This window comes from Ambystoma mexicanum, chromosome 8 (assembly GCF_040938575.1).
Source record: "Ambystoma mexicanum isolate Mex_15411 chromosome 8, UKY_AmexF1_1, whole genome shotgun sequence".
Classification (NCBI taxonomy): Eukaryota; Metazoa; Chordata; class Amphibia; order Caudata; family Ambystomatidae; genus Ambystoma; species Ambystoma mexicanum.
The window spans coordinates 483,265,212-483,286,301 of NC_090929.1; positions in this window are offsets into that span (position 1 = coordinate 483,265,212).

Consider the following 21,090-nt stretch of genomic DNA (forward strand, 5'->3'; position numbering starts at 1 on the left):
TTAACATCTTCTGGGAGCTTACCGTCAACACTAACACATGGACTGTGACGGGACGGGTGGGTAAAGGTATCTTCTTTGTAGATACAAGCAGAACTAGAGGTAACAATAAAACAACGCTTGAGAAATAGCTAATCGCGAGATACATATTGAAAAAAATATATTATTTTAGGGCAGAATAATGGTAGGCATTCTAGCACCAACCCTTCATATTAATGGATTTATAATCACGTCTTAAACAATCTGCATAATGACTTATAGTACCAAGTTAGTAATTGCTGTACTGAGAACATCTTGATATACGCCTGACCTAAATCCTGTTCGAAAGTTTTAAACTGTAATCTAGAAAGGCACCTATTTATCCCAAGCTTAAATGACCGCGTCTAAAAGAAAGGTCAAATGTCAGTATTTACCTTAGGTCCGAGGCAAATGTTCGTTCTTTTTCGCCAGAAAACCAAACTTGGGTTTTAAGGTTTAAGACTGTGGAATTCGACTCCCAAAGCTGATGTAAATAAGCTGGAAAATACACTTGGTACCGCTAGGTTAATCCACAGCCTAATCGGCGTAGTGGACGTTCATTGTAGTCTTCGTGGGTAGACTCCTGAATGAAAAAACACACAGTCATACCCATTAAGCCCGTAGTCACCGTATAAATACGGCTCAAAAACTTATCTGAAATCATTCTTAAAAAAGGTTATCTAAGAACAGAAAAGGAAAGGGAAACCGTCAGGTCGTGCTATACTTGCAGCCGACTTCAACTCTCTAGTTAAAAAAGCACTATAGGTACTTACTTCTGTGCCCGTTAGGGAAGCTCTCAGGCGCTTGTTCCAGGGTCGCGTACAATGACGCTAGGCAGTCTGGCCGACGGATATGACGGCTTAAAAAAGGCCGGACTATAATAGTGAAAGTGTTAACAGGGAACACCTGTGTATGACGTGGCAGGCTGCCTATTACAAGAGAAGGAACCCATATGTGCGCGGCGCAAGGCTAACTTGGTGCACTAGTAACATCCTACATGTTGACAAGGTTCGGAATTGAGCCGAAAGGCTGGAAGTGATTGGTATCGCTACGGGTAACTGTTCACGGCACGTTTTACTGATTAAACCTGCACTAAAAAGGTGCAGGGATCATGTAGGCTATATGGCTTCCGTATTAAAGTACTGTTCAGATCGACGGCTTTGTTCAGCCTGAAGACCTTAACACAAAACCTCTGTGCACGACGTGGCAGGCTGTATAGTAAGTAAAAAAACACACCCATATATGCGCAGTGCGAGCCTAAGTAGGTGCACAGATCACGTCTTCGTCATGACATGCTCTGAACTGGGCTGGAAAGCCAGAAGCATCTGGTATTTCTACAGGTACATGTACACAACAAGGTTAACAGATGGTGCCTGCAACCAGCAATAAAGGATGTAAAAATTATAGTAGCTAGGTAACTGCAGTTTTAAACGCTGTTCCAATCGATAGCTTCATTCAGTCCTGCTACTGTAGTATTACACAAAAAAATTAGCCAAGTTTCTTTGGTTTGTAATCTCTTAGTAACAGAATCGCCTTCCGTGCCTGCAGAGATGTGCAATAGCACAGTCCATCTCAATTGCTCTGCTTTGTGGTCCATAGCAACAAAATGACCTACCATAGGAGCTAACATCACCTTATTCTTTATGCAACTTCTGTGCTCGGAAATCCTTATTTTGATTTTACGCTTGGTCATACCTATGTACATCTTTTTGCAAGGACACCAGACCGCATATATCACGTTGTTAGAGTTACAATTGGTGAAGGTATTTTGGGACCATAACTTTTTAAGGCCGATGTCAACCTTCAAGGTTCTGCTAGTAAGCTTACAATTAGTGCACTGACCGCATGGTGCATGACCCGACATTTTAGAGAGGCCCCACATTTCGGTAACACTCTTTTGCCGAGATTGGCCTCTAGAGATGTCATTCTTCGTGAGGAGCTCTTTAAGGTTAGGTCCTCTTCTGAACGCACACAAAGGGGGGTCCACCGGGCAATCGCCTCCTTGCAGAATGTGCCAGTTCTTTCTAATAATTTTGACAACATGATTGGCTGAAGGATTAAAAGTGCTCACAAACACTAAGTTTTTGCTATCTGTCGGCTTGTCCCGATATTCAAGAAGCGCGCTTCGATCGTTATTCGAGGACCTTTTGTACGCGCGCTTAATGATATTTTTAGGATAACTTCGCGCTTCCAATTTAGACCCCAGAACTAGAGATTCTTGACGGAAAATGTCCCGTGTGGAGCTATTCCTCTTAAGGCGCAGAAATTGGCCGAAAGGTACATTTTCTCTCGTATGCCGAGGGTGGCAACTGCCAAAGTCAAGTAGTGAGTTGCGGTCTGTAGGTTTATGAAAAGGTTTGATTTTCAAAACATTGGACACGCTGTCAACCCAAATCGTAACATCCAAGAAATTAAGTTCCTTATTACTATGGGTAGAGGTAAATTTCAAATACCGATTTTGTGTATTGATCCAAACAACAAACTTTTCAAACTGGGCTAAAGTACCGTTCCAGATGATTAAAATATCATCGATGTAGCGTCGCCACAAACCCAAATTATCAAAAAAGGGATTTGTGGGACTATAGATGATCCCCCTTTCAAAGCTTTCTACATATAAATTTGCTGCTTAGGGGGCAACGGACGAGCCCATCGCTGTACCGTGAACTTGGCGATATAACTGGCCATTAAATCCAAAATAGTTTTCGGTTAAGGCCATTTCGGCGCACCACAGAATGAAACTGTTGGGTACTTTACCCGTTGTTCTTTTAGTTAAAAGGGTCTCTTCCAACACTTGTAATGTTTCTTGCTGTGGGATAGAAGTGTAAAGTGACACTATATCTAAACTGACCAATAGCTGTTGTTGAGGATCGAATTGCATGTCTTCGACCATGTTAATCACTTCAGTAGTATCTTGTACAAACGAATACATGGCTGCAACGTACGGTTTGAGATATTTGTCAGCAAAGCGCGAGAGTGGTTCTAGAATTGATCCAGTACCTGATACAATCGGACGTCCCGGAGGGTCCACCATTGTCTTGTGGATTTTCGGAAGAATGTAAAATTTCGGTACGGTAGGGCCTTTCACTTGTAAGAAATCACACTCTTGCTGACAGATCCAACCACGTTCAAGTGCTTTCTCAACTTTGTTGGTAATGAGTGAGGGTAGACGTTTAGTAGGATCTTCGGTGATGGGTTGATAGAAACTGTTATCATTCAACTGTCTAAGGCATTCGTCAATATAATCACTTCTATTTAGCATAACAACCGCTCCTCCTTTGTCTGCCTTACGTAGAATAATGTCTGGTTGGCTGGCCAAGTTCTTAACAGCTAGTCGTTCTCGATTACTCATATTCTGAAAAGGATGTTTTGATTGTTGATTTTCAAAGAGTTTGAGATCGTGCCACACTCTCTTTGTGAACACAATCGCTTCAGGAGTGTAACTGGCAGCTGGAGGATTAAATGAAGATTTGTCGCGAAAACCACTTTCATTATCTTGATTATCATAGCTATTCTGAAAAAAATATTGTTGTAAGTGTATTTTACGCAACAATTGCTCCACTTCCACTCGTGTACGAAACTTGTCATACTGGACAGTTGGGACAAAACCCAAACCCTTATTAATCACAGAAACCTCCTCTGCAGAAGGACTATAAGAGGATAGATTGACTAATAGGGTCTGTTGCTGCGGAGTACACGTTGGTTTTCGTCCCACAGATCTACGTCCTGGCGCGGATCTAAAAAACCTTGTTGTTGTAATTGTTGTGGGGGAGCACCAGCGGGATTGCTCTGGTTCGGGGAGTAAAAATTACTCCTATTGCGAGAGTTACGTGCATTACGTCCTGCTCTCCTTTGGTTCCTCCCCCGATTCCGAGAACCTTTATAGCCTCTCTGTTGGGAATTACTGCTATTATTAGAGCTTACTGAGCTAAAGGAAGTATTGCCGAAATTGACACGTCTTTGTCCGCCATGTTTTTGTCCATTTGGCTGTTGGCTGGCAAAAGGATCATAACCTTCTTTGGTGTAACGAAACGCATTCTCGTGTGTGAATTGTAGAAGGTCTTTCTTCATACGTGTAATGCGATCCTGTGTACAGAACTCTTTGAAATCAACAATCTCTTTCAAAATTTCATCTAGGCGCTTTTTATAGGTGTCAAGAGGAACTAACTTCTTTATTTCCTCTTCCATTTTTTCAAAATCACCTGAAATCTTAATTGTCATCGCACGGGCTGTATCTATTATAAGTATGGTCCAGTCCCTCCCGCATTTGTTAGCAATATAGCTCCATTGCAAAATGAAGTCCCTATTATCCAAAAATAAGCGGGGTTCATTACGAACCACGAGACCTTGTGGTAGGGTGCCCGACCGTAAATACTCAATCATAATAGATCCGTGAAGTTCTGTCCGAATCAGTCTTTTCTTCAGCTGTAACAATTCATCCCAATTACTCAAATTTGTTATAAGGGACCCTTCTCCCTCGTCGGGAAACAATGAAGATTGTGCCAGTAATTCTAGGACATATTTATCATCATAGCTTTTTGTCCTTTCGGCTGCCATCATGGATCAAGATTAGAATAGGCAGAAGATGGCTTATTAAACCTACTTACCTCCAAAAAAAAGGGTTTTTCTTTATGGAGAGAATAAATGCTAATCTCGTGATGCTCACAACTAAAGCGTTGAATTAATGTCCCTCTGGGCTGCAATTACCACTTAAAAACTGGGTCTTGCGGAAAACTCCGCTCGTACCAATATTAAACAAATGGAAGACAGAAGGGCAACTTAATAATGCCACGAGATTCGTCCCCCCTAGTCAGGCCTACGAATGTTTCAAAACTTAAGGAATCTCGCAACATCCATGTCAGACCTCCTACGGACTTAGAAATTCACCAAAAAAGGAAAGTTGTTGTCCTTCTTCTCTTGCCCTTTCAAATTTAAAGCTTTCAGGTTATCACCAAAACACTTTGGTAGTTGTGGCCGAAATCTAAATACCTCTAAAATCAATACTGCCACAATTCAGTCCAGGTCTCTCTTTGACATGGTACTGTGATTTCTCCTATTTTCTCTCCTTCTACTGTTGTGCCAGTTGATACACACTGTCAAAGTAATCCATGTTGTATCAATGATATTGATATTATTGAACAATACTTTTCTTGCAAGAATCAGGTTATTTCAGTACCTTTCTGTCTGGGGCAAATTTTCTCTGGTTTCTGAAAAAGATTTTTCTCTTATAGTGTCAAATCCCCTTCTAAGGCTGGTGATCGTATTCTGTCCCCACACACAGTTTTTGAAAAACAATCTGTTCCAAGGCTTTGGCTCTTGCACTTCAGCCCAGTTTCCTCACATACATTTGCCCAAAGGACACTTTTGCTGCAAAGCGGTCTGTCAAGGAATTGAGCATCTGTTTACTGCACATAGAGGAAGTAGGCTGATAATGGCGGCGGAGTGGACTGTGAGGTAAGGAGTGGGTTTGGGGAGGGTTACGGATGTGTGTGTACGTGTCTGTGTGTGTGGGGGGGAGGGGCATAGCTGTGTGTGTGTGTAAGTATGTCTGGAACAGGAAAGCTGGCTGAGGCCCGGGTGGGTGGGGTGGCAGATCAGACGTCTGGGCCTGGGGGGAGGAGGGTTGGGGAAGGATCGGGTGTTGGAGGGCTGTCCCCCACATGGGGAACAGAGAGGGAAGTGGGCACCAAAAGGGAAAGATGTTTCCCCACAGTGCCTGAATTAGGTCCAGGGAACCAGCCTATGATGAAATCGGCCTGCGGCAAACATCATAAAACCCACTTCAGAATCAAATTGATCACTCACCTATGGTAGATCCCACAAGAATTTAAAGATAACCTTGATCACTGCACTTTTTTTAGACCACGCCCTGGAGAAAGCAGCATACCTAAAATTAACAACTCATGTCATGCACCATCAGCTGCTTTGTCCCTGTCAGCATGGCATAAAGGCCCAGAAAAGCACTGAAACTGCCACTTTAGGATCATATCTTCAGGGCTACTGATAATGGTGGCTCCTGGACCTCTCTGCTGTTGTTGACTCTGTGGATTCGGCACTTTTATCACAGCCATTGGGCATTGCAGGCTCTGTTCTTGAGTGGCTTGATCCTTTTTAATCTGGTTTATTCAGTCCAGAAGTGCCCCTTTCAATCACCTATGCTGCTCCGTCTCTGTAAAGTGCCGCCGGGCTCCGTCCTATCTCCTATTCTATTTAATATCTATATGAGGCCATTGGGGGATGTGATAGCCAAATGTGGGTTGTAGTATGCTGACAACACACAACTTTGTTTGAAAGTGTCTTCTGAAGAGGTTGTCTCTCTCATGAGTAATGGTTGGAACCCGATTGAGTCTTGGATGTCAGTTGATAACTAGAAGTTGAACTCCTTCAAGAATTACTTTTTTGTTTGTTCTTCTAGCAGACTCACTGACCCATGTCAGTCCTGGCTAAACTTTTTAGGTAAAGAAGGGACATCTGATTTACTTGTCTCCTCTGCCTGTCACTTGGTTTTGCCTAGGCATCAAACTGTCTTTAATCACCCACTTTAACAAAAAAACAGAAGTGGCAAAGTATCAAATCTTCCTTTTATGTCACATCACAACTTTTTTTCCATCTGTTCTTTTTCAGTCAGTAGTGCAAGATTTGGTCTTATCGATATTGACAAGGGTAATACATTCCTCATGGGGCTACCTAAATGCACCTTAAGAAAGTTGCATTCAGCATTTCACACCAGAACTCGCCTTGTGGTGCATGCAAGTAAATGTAACCATATCTTTGTTGAATTTGTTTTAAAATGTGTTGTATTGCCTTTAATTTGACTTGAAACAACCACCCGCCTTTCTTTCTTCCAAATCAATGTTTTCAAGCGGTACTCAGGAAACACAAAGTAAGGCTGTTGCTAGATTGCAATTCCCACTGGGTAAGTGTTTTTCTTTTCAGAAGGTGCACAATATACTTCTGTTTTCTCCCCAGTACACTGAATGAAACCTTTGAATGCTGGGAGGCAATATTTGCACACATACACACTCAGCTAGGCTGTAAAATGGCTCTTATATTGCCTCTGTATTCCCCAAAAGTATACATAAATGAATAAATTCAACAAAAATAATAAGTAAATTAATGAATAAAAGTAGTTTAGATAAAATACATCACTGCTAACACAGCTGCAAAGCACATCATCTCACCAGAACTTCACTGGAATGTTCCCAAACAGGCAGGCAGAGAGATCTTTGGCAACGGCCCTGGAGCGGTGCGTCCATCCTCCAGTGAAGCTTTCTCTCTGTCTCACTGCTCCAGAGCCTTCTTTTTAAGCCATCTGCAAATGCGTGATGGCATTTTCCAGAACCTACTGGCTTTTCAAGTCTCTACCTGTTGACAGTTCCCACGGGCCCCTGGCCGGAGTGACCCATGGCAACTCCAAGAGGCAAAACACTTCCCTTTGTCATGAAAGCATGAAAACAGCTACATAACTTTTCTTCAGCTTTGCAAGATTCTCTCACAACGTTATACCCGCTGGCATCTTCTTCAAAACAGTCCCTGAAGCAATGCAGAAGCAAGAAAACATGTTTGCCAGGGGAATAATACCATCCACGTTATGAGTTCACATTAAATGCAGCTTTCACTGAGGCCTGAAGAAAATATGCAGATTTCACTGAGGACTGAAGAAAATGTCCATTATGGCTCCAGGAGCACCCAATATGCACTGCACCCAGGCACCACGTTTTAGTCAAAAGCATTACAGTAAGAAATCTCTTATGGGCTATTCAATCTACTATTTGATTAGTCACTGAATCTGGTATGCTCTTCCAGAACATCTTAATCCTGCACTGGCTCTTCTTTCATAAGGAATTGAAAACCTATCTCTTTTGGCAAATTTGATCACATCTTTTGTGCTTGTTTCTGCTATATAAATTTATTTTTGCTGTAGTTTTATCTGTTGCAGTTTTTGGTATTGTATGTTTTGTTTTAAGATTTACTTGTTGCTTTATCAAATGCCTAAAAGAAATAAAAAATAATAAATGCAAAGCCCTCTCAGTGCAACCTATGTTGTATTCACTAGAGACTGTGAGACATAACTTGCTTCTAACACAACTTACATTTGGGTGTGCCTGGACTCATGAAGGTCCATACAGAGGCAGATGTGCCATCACCAATAGATGCAACATAATTGTCCTTAAACCAATAGTCAACCCCAATAATCTCTCTCCTGACTCAATGCAAGTCTTAATGTCACAGCGACATGATGGTCATTATGGCAACGTTGGCATCATGGACGCAACGTGTGCCATCACGCTAGACCAGCGTTTCATTTACCGGTCTAGTTTTTTTCAAAATGGTCACTGCAAGCAGCGTTTCCTTTTTATTCAGCAGATTCAAGTAGCAACCTGAGTTGCAACCATGCCAGCCTGCTTTGGGGTGAGACGCTAGTCTTCTTCTTAAAACTTTTTTGCTGTTCTCCTATTTACATGGTCCGTTTCCTTGTTGCCTTCTCTTTACTACGCTCTGTGTTCACCTATCTCGCGATACCTCTTCTTTGTCAGTAACAGTTTTGCCTGCTACAAACAGTCCAGGCGTTTACACTATTACCATTTCCTGGATCTAACATCTTCTGTGGGAGAGGGGGTTTGTGACATTTTGGATTTTCCACCCTTTTGGGTTATTACCTTGAACCGTCCCGTTGTCCTGACCTGTTGTATCAGGCAGACTCTATGGCGACAGGAGGAGACAGACTCTGCCTCTTCAATGAACACCTTGGACGGAAGTTGAAGAACAGCAGGACACCTATTAAAGATCGCCTGCCAACTGAGGAGTCCAGTACTGCAGGTGAGACTTCATCACTACAAGTCAAAGCAAACATATTACTAAGTAACAAGTCCAACCTATCATTCTAACTCTAAATCAATTCCATTTTAATTGGAGATAACGTCTGAAATATGCTATGGGAAATTGTACTCATTTTGACAAAAGAAGGGAGCTCTAGTTCATTCCTCATGTTGGGCCAGCTTTTCTTGGGAAACTATTTGTGTAAAGGTGTACCATTGAACAAACACATGTACATACAATTGTAAAAAAAACGAAGCAGCACTTGCGACTTCTGAGCGTGCACTTGAAACGTTTAAATGTGTGTGCTGGAGGTAGCATGATTCTGTATGGAGAGATCCCCCTCCTGCTGTTTTTGTACACTTGGGAAAGGCAAATATCAAGAAAAGATGCTCCAACAGGATTATTAATAATGCATGTAATTGCAAGAGGGTTTATTAACCTGAAAAAAATACTTTACTTGTCTTTTACGCTGGCAACAGCGATTTCTTAAATATTTGAACATATTAATATCTGCAATTAAATCTTCATAGCATTTAGGTAGTCATTTAGGAGCTGATGGAAGCAGGTTTCTAACTCCCATCTTCTGTCCCCTCTTCTTCCAGGCAAAACGCTGGCCAAGCTAATTTAAGAGGCCTAGATGATTAGGAACTAAAGCCACAGTCAGCTGTGTTGGTGACAGCTCTTACAACACCCTACTCTCTGACCACCATCTCAAAAACGAGCAGCAGAAGTCAGCACTGTATTTTATGTGTGCTTGTGTACAGGCACGTTATAAATGACTATCATATCATGATTGGCAGTTCCTGGCGTGAGGTGGTAACATTGCTATCACACAGCCAATCCAATAGCCAGTGAAGCTAATCCCTTTGAAAAACTGAGGAGTGCTGGATAGGGGCTTCCCCACCAGATGCGAGTTGGCACACACACTGCCAAGGTACTGTCTGGCAGTGCTGACAATCCGGGCGTGAAATCATCTTCCAAAAACAGATTACTGCCTAAGGGCCCCATTGGTGTCACGCTGTTAAAATCAGTTGGTATCTCCACTTCCCGGCCTGTCCTGATGTTACCATTACAAGTTGATTTTATGAAGAAAAATAGATATTTGTGACCCTGGGGTATGATAAAAGAAAGTCCAAAAGACCTTTGTATTGTTGCAATAGTGTTTGAAATGCCCTGCCTCATATATTGCCACAGGGAAAGAAATGGAAAAAAGACTACATATATGTCTACCTGCCATGACTACTACACATAGAATGAATAAGTACTTAATCTGTATATTTGTTAGAATGTACAAAAAGAACGGGTTGTTCTGTTTGTCTGTGAAGTGTGTCAAATAAAATACATTTGTATAAACATGATATTGTTGTCAGTGAGCAGGGTGCTCCAAGACAATTTTCAAAAGACACATGACACACAAACAACGCAGTTCTTCTTTGGTCCTGCAAACCAAGTGTAGTCACTTTGCCTCGAATTTGCAGAACACCAGAGTTATTTTGCAACCAGTTCACTGATGTGCTAGTCCAAAATATATTAAATACTGAGGTGATGCCGGAACTATGAGGTGCCTTCGTTCACAGCTGGTGCCTTACAAAACAGTGATAAATAAAATAATAAAGTGGGTGGTTATGATTGCGCCAGTCAATTTCAATTTGCAATCTCTGATAATTATTTCGGATTGATCTCATGCATTTTAGAAAGATTGTTTTGACAGGTCTCATGGTGTCTTTCGTATAAACTATCATGCATATATATGCACTGGATAAGGTTAATTAGGAATGTGATTTTGCGATTCACAAAGTTGTTTATCGAGTATATGGGTGAATTGTTGAACAAAAAGTGTTTAACATTGTTGACCCTATGAGGACAGGCAGGACAAGAACTTCATCAATAAAAAGCCATTTGATAAGGTTTGACGCCAAGACAGATGTGTTTTAATGGTTAATAGTTACTTGCTAGGACTCATCTGATTCTTAATCATTGGAGTCCTTTTGCTAAGTTGTAGATGGAATGTTGAAGTGCATTGTACAAGTCTGTGTGCAGAAACAAGCTGGAACAATATCTTTCGTTCAAATCCGAAATTGTTTCACTCAGGCTATTTTAAGATGTAATGAACCTGATTGAGTTTGCAGTCCAAAGTTATTATTTCCATGGATGATTCAGAGGTTCCAATGTGTCAATATATTTTGTCTTTCCCGAGACTATTTCAAGATCATTATAGGGATTCAAAGAAAATAAGAAAAACCAAGCAGGCAAGTTGAACATTTGTCTAAAAAAGAATAATAAAGACAAACTGCTACTGACAGGGTCAGACAAGCAGGGGCGTACCAAGCGGGGGTTGGTGGGTTGGAGGGGGTAGCTTGCCCCTAGTGGCTCTTTTAAGAGCCAGATGAGGACAATGGGTGTGCCGAGCAGGAGCACAGTGTTCTTGCTCAGTACCCTCATTGTCCTGGCAGGACACCTTTCCTATTCGTGTGACATTTTGAGCTCCAGGCAGTCGCGCGGCTCTCCCAGGGACCTGACACGTTAATCTCTGTCAACAGAGCACAACAATGGGAGCCATTAGGCACTGATGGGAGGAAGGGGAAATATTAGCATGGACTTTTGTCCTCTAAGAAATGTGAATGGGGGTGAACAGAAGTGAGAAGGGTGCAAAATGCTTCATGTTTAAAAAAATAAAATGACTGTGGCTTTAAAACCCAAGGGGATTTGTTAGACTCACATTCATCTACATGATGCAATTGTGACTTTGCATGCAGGATGGGGAGAATAAAACGAAAGCTATACTCTTATTGCTCAACATATTTACGTTCAGGTCTACTTGGTCGAAAATATTTGACCTTTTCACATTAGACTGACATTTTCTTTGGTCGTTTTTTGGTTGAAAATGAGGGGGGAGGCCCCCGCAACTCCCCCACCCTATTCCCTTACCCCACCCCTATATACATATTTAATTAAATATGACCGAATTACAACCAAGAAAACGATCAAAACAATTCGGTCAAAAGTAAAAGGCAAAATGTTTTTCGTACAAGCAGGCAAATACCATATTTCTATGACGATGTATATACTGTAAAGTTAGTTTATTATGAAAAGCTAGTTTATTATGTAATGTGGTTTGCTTCCAAGGCATTGCTACAAATAATTATTTCAGCACCTGAAATGCAAAGCAAAACCTCAATAAATATCTTTATCAACTAAACCTGTAAAGATGTGTTCAGTTGCTTAAATTGTCCTCATCCCGGTTTCACCATTTAGCCAAAGTGTACGATCCTGGGCAAATCAATTAATCACACTGTGTCTTACATGCAGTTCCGTAAGTGATTCACTTCATAGTTTATATTAATATTCATGCTATTATATATATCTTACTTTTATTTAAAAAAGCCTAATGACTGCAGAGTTGATCCATATCAAATAATAGTGCAATTTCTGTATTTTGTAATACAAAGTTATTTGCCACTTGGCTTAATTATGGCAACTTATTCTAAAGTCACTTCCATGGTGCCTCCAAGTTTCAAAGAGTGATGATGCTCCTTACAATTTCCTTTACTGTGAAGTCACTTCTGTTAGTGCAATTCATATGCTATATAGGAGGTTTGCATGTATGGCATGTGCTATTACTTGGCTAGACTGGCATGTGGGGGCAGCCAGCCTAGCCTTTTCTTACTGTGGCATGCCTTTTTTTTCTGGGCATCCTGTCTGGAACAGCAGTGTTGCTGTGTGCTCCTGCTCGGCCTTGCTGCCTGTAAAATAGCGGTTTGGAGCAGAACACGGACAGCAGTTTGGCCGTATGCTCTGGCTCTGCACACTCCCATCACAATGTGGGGCATAGTAAGAGCATGCTCTGTGTCCCACTCCAGTCGTTGACTGAATTGCAAGCCCAATAAGGGGCAAAGCCATATGCAGAACAGGAGAATACCTTGTCCGAATGTTGCAGGGAGAGATTACGCAGTCAAGTCATCTTATTGGGGGCAGGAACCACTGTGTGTGAGTTTAGAATTCATTTTCCAAGGTGCATTTGGGAGGAAAAGTAGCAGGACATTTTTCGTGGCTCGCCCTTCCCCAAAAGCCTCCCACCCCCGACTCTTGCAGTGCTGGATACTCCCTTGACTGGCACTGTGTGATACAAAGACCCTAATTTTAATGCACACTGTTGGGGCCTAATGATGAGAACAAGCCCTAAATCTGTGCAAAGTTGTACAATGTGCGCAAACATTGCACATACATAGTGCTGTCGAAGTACTCTGCATCACAATGTGAAGTGCGACATTGGCCGGACCAATGGGAAAGAAGTAATCAAGGATCACCTACCAGCAATCACCATTACTTCCACTCCTCTACTGCGACGGACAAGTCTTCATTGTGCCTGCAATCCAACCTTAAGGCTGTTCCTACAAGTCCTGTCCCAGCACCTCCACTCATTTGCGCCCCCCAAATCCCACATTAAGGCCGCACCCACACGTCCTACTCCCACTACCAAATGGAAACACTGTGGGGAGTAACGAAGAGAAGATGCGCTAGTCTTCCCAGCTTTAAATAAGGGTCAAGTGCAGCAGGATCAGCATAGGCGGTCCCCCTGACTCCCCTATGAAGACATGCAGTGAAAGTGAGTGTTGTCGTTCCGCGCTAAGACCCAAAATTATCTTGCCCTAACAGCAATAGGTAGAGTCCATAAATCATTATACAAGATACATATCACACTAGTCTAATGTGATAAATCTGATTGGCACTACTGTGATATGCATATTGTATAAGGATTTATGGACTCTACCTATTGCTGTTAGGGCAAGATAATTTTGGGTCTTAGCGCGGAACAGAAACACTCTCACTGCCTACTTCCACTACCTCCACTAATAAGCACCCTCCCAATTACGCATTAAGGTCGAACCCACAATTCCTTGTCCCAGCACCTCCACTAATCTGTGCCCCCAATCCTACATTAAGGCTGCACCTCCAAGTCCTTGTCCCAATACCTCTACTAACCTGCACCCCCCAATCAGACATACAGGCTGCACCCACAAACCCTCGTCCCAGCATTTCTACAAATCTGCACCACAAAATCTGCATCACTCTATGGTCACTCCACTTCCACAAAGTATGAGTCACACAAGGTGCAAACTCACATTCATGCCCCCCGCCCTAATTCACATAACCCCAAAAGCTACACTTCCACAGCATAGTACTGACACTTGGTGTTGGATGAAATGTCAAATTTATGAGTGAAATCCTTTTGAATCAGCTTGCTTTAGAGGTCCATGAAGAAGCCCCATCCCACTTTAGTATTTCTCACCCGCACCAATGTAATTTGGCTACAAAGCTCTCTTGACAACAGCTCACAGGATGACCTCTACATATCCCTTCCCCTTAGGAACACAGCAATTGGCCTCCCACAGCATGTTGGCTGCTGAACACACAGAACTGTATGCTGGCCCACACTCATTATCTGTTGTGAAATGGCACAGTCACATACCCAACAGCAATAAATCCCCACACCCACTCACAGACCCTAGAATCTGCTGAATATGCTTGTGGGCCCTGCTCAGTACAATGGTGGTGTCAGCCTTACAATGTTTGTAAGTGCAAGGGCACTTGCCAGCTATACACCTCCAACACCCATGGCCCAGTTTAGTTTTGACCACTTACCTTCCTCAACTCTTCTGGTTTGCGTCTTCCATGAACTACACCTGCCAGATATCCTCCTACAACGTGGTCACTTGAAAGCAGTGGTGATGGACCCAGGACAATCACCGCTTCCATTCCTTCCCTTTGGTCATCACACTCAGCTGCACAACAACAACCAAGCACACAGTTAGGTGCTGCTGCAGTATGGCCATTTGCCCTTCAGGTGACATGGTCCTCATGTGAGGAAGGGAGTCAATTGAATCAGCAGGATCCAACATCCATTCTTATAATCCACAATGACAATAAAACATTTTCAGGGTAATTCATGGAATAAATGTGCGCCGCACAAGCGTGAAAAACTCAGCGCACGCATGCTAAAGCCGCGCATGCAGCCGTTCGTCAATTCATGGAATGCGCTGCGCGTTTAAACTCTGCGATATGCGCCAAATCTGGGGGTGGCGCATGCGGGCGCACACGTCAGCAAACGATAGCGCGAAGCGCACAGGGAAAGCGCACAACGTGTAGCGCACACAAGAAAAGTAGGCGGAACACGGGGCGGAACACGCGGAATGGGGAACAACACGTGAAAATGTGGGCGTAACGGGGGTAGTATGGGAGGTAAATGCTTGCAACGCCCACACGCGTGCTAACAACACGTATTCATGGAATCGAACAGGGGAAATCCATGTGCCTAACACATCCGCCACACAAAGGCAGGCGGTAGCGTCCCCGTGCATAACAAAAGTGTGCGCAAACAACAAACATGTATATACAGCTATGATGAATGTCCCATTCTGTGGCCCCTTAGGAGAAATGACGTGTCACACAATGCACAGGCATCCCATAAAACAAGAAAAAGAGATAAGCTACCCCTGTAGCCCAAGTGTGTGTTAAAAAACACACACAGTACGCTGTGGCAACCAGGAACCCCAAAAATACGTACCTGATCAACACGCAGGGTAGTATGGGCGAAAAAAAAGGGGTACGCCACAAACAGGGACACCCACAGTGGGAAAAATAGCATGTACGACTCACCGTCTGCCTTGTGTGTAGAAGAAGAACACGTAGCCAACACCCACCCACTGTGAAGTAATCGCGTATGAGCCCCAACGCCTGGAAAACACAAACACTGCTTTCCACGAAAAGCACGTACAGAGCGATGGAAACCCACGTGGGACCCTCAACGCATTGCAGGGAAATGCCCGCACGTGTTACGTCACATATGCGCTTACGCACTAAGGGCCTTTCCTCGAATTACACGCTGACGTGCAGTTTTTTCACGTGCCAAATCAATCCGTATCAAGCTGGCCACGCGACAACACACGGAAGACCACGCTCCTGCCAAGAAAGCCGATTTACTGCCCCCCCAGAGCCCTGAGCAGCCTCCCACGAGCCAACTGCTGCTGTCTCTGTGCCCTGCCATTTGGTGCCTGCACCTCTGCCATCTGCAGGGGTCCAGTTGCTGTGACCACCCCTGCTGGAACAGAAGACTCCCGACTGGTGTTCCATCACTCCACAGCCCAGCCCCAGGACCCAGTTGCCCACCCACACCTGCCTCGGGGGTTGCCATTTCGGGGCAAACACCATCAGAGGCCACTGGCGACCCCTAGCCAGAGAGGCAGAGGGCTACCAGCTTCAGTGACAAGGAAATTGGTATCCTGGTGGAGCAAGTTCTGGGGCATTATGATGCCCTCTTCACACCATTGTGCGCCGACAAGGAAGGACGGGAGAGGATCTGGGAGGACATAGTGGGTGCCATCAACGCGGAGGGGTGGCACCCCATGACATCAAACACGTCCGGAAGCGCTGGGAGGACTACAAATCCAGGACCCTCAAGAAGGCCCGGTGTCTCTTGGAGGCATCGGATGCAGTGGGGCACCGGGCCCATCTTACCAACCAGAAGATGAGGGTCCTGGAGCGCATTCGCCCAGTGCTTCACCACCAGATCCTCAGGATGCAGGCCAGTCTGGAGTCGAGCGGTAAGTGGCCATGCATTCACGTTTGAAACAGTGCATGTTGAAGCGTGATGGTAGTTAGCTACTCGGCTGCATGTGTGACGTGGGTCATGTATGGATGTGTGTGTGCAGGGAAATGACGGTGCTGCATGTGAGTCTAGTTAGGCATGACCCACATGGATGGTGTATGTGTTACAATGCATCATGCTGAGCAGCATGCGGAATGCACACATGTATGCATGCCTGTGTCTGTACCTTGACATGTTTGTGGTGTGATAGATGTGTGCTGCTGTCATGGACATGCATGATGGACATGTCCGTGTGTCAGAGTAGTGTGTGCGCCATGGATGCATGACACATGTCTGTGACGATGTGTTGAATCACTGATACAGCCTACTCATCCTTGTATCCACTGTGTCTGTGGGCATACGGGGCCAGATGCATGACCCTCCGGTGATGCATGTGCATGTGATCAGTATGTCCCATGATGCATGTGCGTTTCAGCCCACCATTGGATGTATGTACGGTGCGGTGGACATGGATGCACGTTTTTGTTGCATGTGCCATGCCGGTTCCTGCATGTGTGTTGCCTGCACTGACCCATGTGCTGTTGGGAGACATGATGGAAGTGACGTTTGACAGGGCCACTCATGTGCTATTGCTTCCTGTCTAGGGGACTATTGTACAGTACCCTGATGCTTGTGTTCAATGTCTCCCTCTACACAGCTGCGAGTGAAGAAGAGGGCGGAGACAGCGGTGTGGAGCAAAGCGGCGGGGATGCCTCCACCGGCCGGTGACACAAGGCCCAATCACCCTCCCAGGAATTACCATCACCCGGGAGCGAGGGGAGTGGTGCCGCATCTGCCACTACGGCTGCAGCAGAAGGGGCGGGTGAGCCCCCACAGGGGCTTGCGACGGCGGAAGACGGTGTGGAGCCATCCAGGTTGGTGGTGTGCACAGAGGAGGAGGAGGCCGCTACTGAGCCGCACATGGGGCCTGTTGGTGGTGGTACCACTGGTGCAAGTGGTGCAGTCCAGGGGCAGGGGCAGGAGGCAGCACAGGTCGCAGTGGAGGGGCCTGTGCATGTCGCTGTCCCTGAAACTGTGACTGCACCACCATGCACCAGTAGGAATGCCCCATCTCAGGCCCGTCCGCAGGTAGGGGGGAGGTCCACGTCATCTGGCACTCCTCTACCTGTGTATGAGGGGACCCGTGACTGTATGGAGTCCGTCCTGATTGGTGTCGCGTTGCGCACGCGTGACATTCATGATGACGTGCGTGCTTCCTGGGGGGGCCACGCACATCATCACAAAGAGCTGCATGCTGACGTGGCCCAGTTGGGAGGGGCTACGGTCGGGGGTTTCCTACATGTGTCAGGCACTCTGGCGTCCCTCTCCTCCTCTGTGCAGACTATGCGCCAGTCATTCTCCATGCTGTCTTCCAGCACAGATGCCACCAGGGCCCTCTGTGGACCTGCCCCGACCAACGGAGCCAGCTCAGTGGAGATCCCATCCCTGCCACAGTTGGGAATCGGAGGTCCAGAAGGTGTGGACAACCCAGCAACTGGACCCCAGCAGATGGAGGATGTGCCGGCATCATCGGGCAGGGCACGTGCACCACAGTGCCGGTGGATTCCATCAGCCCGGATGCCGTCGTGCTGGCAGAGGCAGTTGCGTTGGAGGCAGCGGTAGGCTCAGCGTGGGAGGCATCATGCCTCTGGGCCATCAACATCAGAGAGGCAGGCATCGGCCGGAGGGCAGGAGGACCCTGGAATGGGAGTGTCTTCCGTGTGGCAGCGGTTGGGCCAGCGGATAGATGCAGAGCGGTGGCGGGTGGAGGAGGCACGGTTCACTATGGTCAGGGCGGAGAACTCCATGCGCAGGGCATTGAGGCGGGCTGAGTGCCTCGAGGCAACTCGCAGGGAGTTGGAACAGGCCATGACTGCATCCCTGTGAGACCTCCAGGACAGGGAAGTGGCCCGCCTCCGGGACATCGACGTGGAGTTCGATGATGCCCTGGCCCGGAACATCACTGAGTGAGCCATAGGACTTTCCCGCCGCCATTGTATATACTTCATTAGTCTTAGGTTTCCTTTGTTTTTCTTTTATTTTGGAGTTAATGGACATTACTCCACTTCGTGTATATAGTTTTTTCTTCATAGGACTTTATTTGTAGGTTTCCTTTTGTTTGTGGATCATGGACCATTTGGACTTCTATTGTATATAGTTGCAGACTTGTACATACTTTCTTTCTTTATATTTCCATGGATCAATGTTTTTTAAAAATATGGATTATGATTTTATCATGGACATTGGCAATGGCCCACTTTTTTATTGTACATGATTTTTCTTTTTTTTACTTCATTAGATTTACAAGTTCTTTTTTTCTTAATCTGTCATTGTACATTGATTTTCATTTTACAATTCCTCCAAGTCAGTTCATTATGTTTTTAATACATTTTTTCGAACTTCTAAATTGGATTTGTATTCTGTCATTGGTTTTGTGCATGTCTCATTGACCATTTTCTCAGTCATGTGTTGCCACTGTGTGGCTCTGCTGTGCATTCCTGCATGGGCATGGTGGTTCATTTAGAGTATCATGGCATGGGTAATTTGGGAGTGGGTTCTGTGGATGGTTGCATGCTTGGATTGGGGGGTAAGGGGGGTTAGGGTTGGCTTTAGGGACATGGCTCTGTTTTGTTAGGACATGTTGTTTGTTGGGACATGATTCAGGGCCTGCTGGCAGGTGCCCGTCACTGGGGGTGGGTGGATGGGTGGGGGACATGAGTCGGGGCTCACAAGTGTGCTCACGCGTGCATGGTACCTTGTCGGGTGCCTTCAGGGCATGGTGAGGGTTGTAGGGTAGTCCCCTGTGGTGTGGGCTGACTGCAGGGCATGGGGAGGGTTGTAGGGTAGTCCCCTGTGGTGTGGGCTGCCTGCAGGGCAGGATGAGGGTTGTAGGGTAGTCCCCTGTGGTGTGGGCTGCCTGCAGAGCATGGGGAGGGTTGTAGGGTAGTCCCCTGTGGTGTGGGCTGCCTGCAGGGCATGGGGAGGGGGAAAACCGCACACCCGGGGGGTCCCATGATGCCAAATCGCGTGTGAAACTCCCGTGTACCACCGAAATATACGTACCCCGCTCGCACAGGGCCTATCACGTGTGAAACTCCCCGCGCACCCCCGAAATACACGTACCCCGCTCGCACAGGGCCTATCACGTGTGAAACTCCCTGTGTACCCCACAAATACATGTACCCCGCTCGTACAGGGCCTATCGCGTGTGTAACTCCCCGCGCACCCCCGAAATACACGTATCCCGCTCGCACAGGGCCTATTGTGTGTGAAACTCCCCACGCACCCCTGAAATATGCGTACCCCACTCGCACAGGGCCTATCGCGTGTGTAACTCCCCGCGCACCCCCGAAATAGACATACCCCGCTCACACAGGGCCTATCGCATGTGTAACTCCCCGTGCACCCCCGAAATACACGTACCCCGCTCGCACAGGGCCTATCACGTGTGAAACTCCCTGCGTACCCCACAAATACACGTACCCCGCTCGCACAGGGCCTATCACGTGTGAAATTCCACGTGCACCCTTGAAATACATGTACCCCGCTCGCACAGGGCCTATCGCGTGTGAAACTCCCTGCGTACCCCACAAATACACGTACCCCGCTCGCACAGGGCCTATCGCGTGTGAAACTTCCCGCGCACCCATGAAATTCGCGCAGGCTGACCATCCACCCTGGCCATGCCCCACAGGCATCCCACACCACAGGGGGGACTTTTACCATGCACTTTACCTGTTGCAAGCAGGGTACGTGTATTCTGAGGGGTGCGCGGGAGTTTTACACGTGATTTCACTAGCGTGAGAGGGGTACGTGTATTCCGAGGGGTGCGCGGGGAGTTTTACACACGATTTAGCTAGTGCGAGAGGGGTACGTGTATTCTGAGGGGTGCGCGGGGAGTTTTACACACGATTTAGCTAGTGCGAGAGGGGTACGTGTATTCTGAGGGGTGCGCAGGCAGTTTTACACGCGATTTTGCTAGCGTGAGAGGGGTACGTGTATTACGAGGGGTGCATGGGGAGTTTTACACGCGATTTCGCTAGCGCCTGAGGGGTACGTGTATTCCGATGGATGTGCGGGGAGTTTTACATGCGATTTTGGTAGCGCGAGAGGGGTACGTGTATTCTGAGGGGTGCGTGGGGAGTTTTACATGCGTTTTCGTGGTTGGGGGGCTGTATGCTGGTCCACTGGCCTTTGCGCCATGTACTGGATTTGTGTGCTGTTCATGGCGCATGGGGCGGGGTTGGGGGCGTAACTGGCGCTGCAGCAGGATCACTGCGCCACGGCTGGTCATGGATGTTAAAATCCATGAATACGCTATGCGCTGAAATGGGTTTTGGCGCATGCGGCTGGCACAGATGCGGGCACACGCACACTGTGCGCAAGCCGCGTGCAACACTTGTGCACTAATTTCTATGAATTACCCTGCTGAAATGATAGGTTATTTATAACGCGCTTAATACCAGACGGTTTCTAAGCGCAGACCCGGGGATCAAACCTGTGTTGCTCCGTTTCTTCTCGCTTCCAAGGCGAGCACGTTGCCCCTGAGCTATCCTCACAACACAATCCATTGTGGAAGTGTGAGCACATCCACATGGACAAGCAGGTGCTAA